The following is a 4201-nucleotide window of genomic DNA, read 5'->3' as shown; positions in this document are numbered from 1 at the left end:
CTAAAATTTAGGAGGGAAATTTGAAATTATATAATCCAAGCACGAGACCTTCAATTAATTAAAACACGATTCATTAATTTTTTAATTTGAGGTTTAGCACCGATGATATCAGTGACTTAATATTATTATCTTGTATTATTACATATTTTTTTGTAATAGTTTCCAAAATAATATTTAATTTACCAATATGATAGGTCCTGGACTCAAAAGATAGGAGTGCAATATTTTTCATAAATTAAGGTAGATTAATTAGAAATGTTAATTACAATCATATTAACAGTATATTTTGCAGAAATAAAGAATCTCTAAAGATTAATATATTAAAGAAATATTGGAATATTTTGGATATTAAAACTTACTATACAGGTCCGTATTAGAAATGGCTTAAAGAACTAAATGGTCTAAAAAAAGGTACCGAGGAAGCAAATTAATCAGGAATAAAATTAATTTTGGCCAAAAATTTTGATGTTTAGTTAAGTATAAACAAAAATTGTTATTAATCGAGATGTTGACAATTTAAAAAATATGTCACGCAGATGACAATTTTGGTCTTCTTCTTTTTCTTCTTCTTTAGTTTATTGGTCTCCACCTACTTGGGTATTTCGCCAGATCATCGTCGCGGAATAAAGGAAAAATCGCTTTCACTACAATGTGGAGTTGGTAAATTACGCAATCTGCTTCTTCTTCTTCTTTAGTTAAGTGGCAATTTTTAGTTGGTATGGGCAGGGCCCCCGCTACCATATGTGCAAAGTGTGCAATGCACACGGGCGCCATCCTTTAGGGGCGCCAAAATCCAGGGTCAACAATTAAAAAAAATACAAAAAAAATTTATTTTAAAACAAAAGTTGAGAAATGAAATAGGATTAGGAATAAATACACATATACGTATTTAAATTAAGTGATAGCGATCTTTTAAAACGTTGTTTTGTTCTTAAAGAACGACTGACAGATCAGCATAATGAGGATATAGACCCCAATCATTTGTTTAATGAAATGAAAGCGTTAAAGTTATTTTCATTATTTGATGATACTGACCCCGTCTCAATTTGACCCCCGTCTCAAACCCCGAAGTATTTTACAATATATATTATTTGAAAACAATTTAATCTGCACCCTTCCAAACGTAAGCATTTCACTAAGAATTCTTTTGACATTGCCTGTATCTGTAGCTTTTGGCGAGCGATCTTTTTCAAAGTTAAAAATCATTAAAAAACATTTAAGGACAATGCTTCAAGAAAGATTGCCTGGGCTAGCAATATTAGCAATTGAACAATAAATTTTTGTTTCAATATAATATAATAAGGTATACATTTTGGTTTGGCAATGTAATTAATGGATTTGCAACAGCAAAGACTCGGAAAATATCGCTATTACAATAGCTAATTTTTATTTTTCTATTGTACCGGGTGTCCCAATAAGAATGGCTCTCGGCCATATCTCAGGAACCGTTTATAGTAGAGCTTTGAAATAAAAAATTTTATAACAAAAGTTGCCTCAGGAAAAGCCTGGAAATTATTTTCATAATTGTGGGACCACCGCTAGAGGGCGTAATTGAATATCAAAAATTAAAAAATCTAAATTTTACAAAATTTTCCTAATGAAGGGGCACTGGAAATCCGATCGTCGTATTCTTCATAAAATTCTACGCATATTTGATTTGACAAGTTTAGGTCTACCTTTGGAAATAAGAGGTGGGGGTGAGTGGGAACCTTGTTATGAAAAACTGGCTGTGAGTCCGGTTCTGCTTAATCAAATTTTGCAATCTTGGTCTTGTTGAAGACAGATATTTTTCGTCAATGTAAAAGTTATGATTTCGAACCAACTTACTGAGTAATATGCCAGCTAGAAGGCGTTATTTAATTTTTTTCAGAAATCTAGTGTTCCTTGGAAAATATTAAATACAAACATGCATTTTTAATAACATATTACAAAATTAGACAAAATTAGCAACAGAATAGCGAAAACCGCATGTTAATACCTTTTTTCTATCTCGAGATATCTTACAAAACGTGTAAATTTAAAAACATAACTGTTACTGTCACCGGTAAACGAAATTCATTAAAAGCAGTGTGCTATGGAAACAACAAAGAAACATTTTCCAGCTGTCAACGTATATTAGGTCTTTTCAACGCTTTTCATTTGTTTCGAGCCTCGTTCATATCTCGTATATTAATATTATACACTGATTATACGGCATATGACAGAGGCTCGAAACAAATGAGACGCGTTGAAAAGCCCTATTAAAAGAAATAAAAACAACTATTTAGTGATGACATAAACGTTTAAATTTTTGCCCATCATTTTCGTTGAAAACATTTACTCTTTCAAGAGTAGATTGAACAGCAGTCTCAATTTATGCTCTCGATATGCTTTGAATGGCGTTTAGTATTCTCTGGATAATCTATTCTAGAGTAGTGTATGATGGGCAACAATTTGAATATTTAGGTCGTCACTAAGTAGTTCTTTTTGTTCTGTGTTATATTTAATTTTAATAGTATTGTTTCTCTTTATATTGTTGTTTTAATTAATTATATTTTTACACGTTGACATCTGGAAAATGTTATTTTGTTTTTTTCCACAGCCCACTACTTTTCATTAACTTAGTTTACCGGTGATAGTAACAGTTATGTATACAATTTACACGTTTCTCGAGATATATTGAGATAGAAAAAAGGTATCGACATGCGGTTTTCGCTATTCTATTGATAATTTAATCTTATTTTATAAAGTATGATCAAAAATGCATACTTGTATTTAATATTTTCCAAAGAAAACTAGATTTCTGAAAAAAATTAAATAACGCCTCCCAGCTGGCTTATTACTTATTAGGATGGTTCAAAATTATCACGCTTACATTGAAGAAAAGGATCTGTCTTCAACAAGACCTAGTTTTCAAAATTTGATTTAGCAGAACCGGACTTACAGCCATTTTTTCATAACAAGGTTCCCACTCACCCCCACCTCTTATTTGCAAAGATAGAGTTAAACTTGTTAAATCAAATATGCGCAGAATTTGATGAAGAATACAATAATCGGATTTCCAGTGCCCCTTCATTAGGAAAATTTTGTAAAATTTAGATTTTTTTATTTTTGATATTCAATTACGCCCTCTAGCGGTGGACCCACAATTATGAAAATAATTTCCAGGCTTTTCCTCAGGCAACTTTTGTTATAAAATTTTTAATTTCAAAGCTCTACTATAAACGGTTCCTGAGATATGGCCGAGAGCCATTCTTATTGGGACACCCGGTACATATACACAGCCCAGTAAATGAACGTGAAATACGGCGATACCGTGTAATTTTCAGGGTCACCACCGAATTTTATGAAAATTTGGATTATGGTTCTACTTCCCTTCACTTCAAAGTTGGACTTGTGCCGTTGGTTGCTTTTGCTTGGGGGGTGAAAGTTACCCCTTCCCGGGGGTGAAAAAATATAGGTTTAAAATAACTAAGAAACTTTTGTTCTATAGAGTTTGGTAACTAAATCAATACTTTTCGATTTCTTCGCGAGTGAAAATGTTTACTTTTCCACATAAAACTAGTTTTAGGCGGTTTTTCCCAAATAACTCAAAAAGTAGGTATTTTATCGAAAAAATATTGTTATCAAAAATGTAGCTTATAAGAAAACGAAAAAAAAAATGGTTTACTCATGAAGTCTATAGACCTAGTAAAAGCAAAATTGAAGCTCATGAAAAACACGTTCTTATTCGTCAAATTCCAAATCGAATATTTCAACCTAAAATAACCAAAAAATGAAGCATTTTTGGGGGAAAACTCATTAAAACTTATTACAACTCCTAAGATTCAGTTTTTTGCCTTATTTCAAGGACCTACCTAAAATACCTACATACCTTCAAAAAAATAAATAAATAAACATGAACCAAAATGCCTTAAGGGGCGCCAAAATCCTTTTTTGGACACAGGCGCCAGTAGCCCTTACGGGGGCCCTGGGTATGGGATAAACATAACAAGGTAAAAAATTTTCACGCTCAGTCAGAGCAACTGCCGATCATTATGGTTTATGGTAGGGAGCCCAAGGGGGGATTTTTGCAGTTACTCGAGCGCGTCAGAAAATCATATGGGGAGAAACGTTGTACCCTGTAAATGTACCTCTACCATATATAGACTCTCAATACAGGGGAGTTCGTTAAGGGGGTCCGAAAAAAAGCTATCCTTAGAAAAACTCGACTAACTCGAAA

This window comes from Diabrotica virgifera, chromosome 1, assembly GCF_917563875.1.
Source record: "Diabrotica virgifera virgifera chromosome 1, PGI_DIABVI_V3a".
NCBI lineage: Eukaryota > Metazoa > Arthropoda > Insecta > Coleoptera > Chrysomelidae > Diabrotica > Diabrotica virgifera.
The sequence above is the reverse complement of the archived record's forward strand: the minus strand, read 5'-3'. Positions refer to the sequence as shown.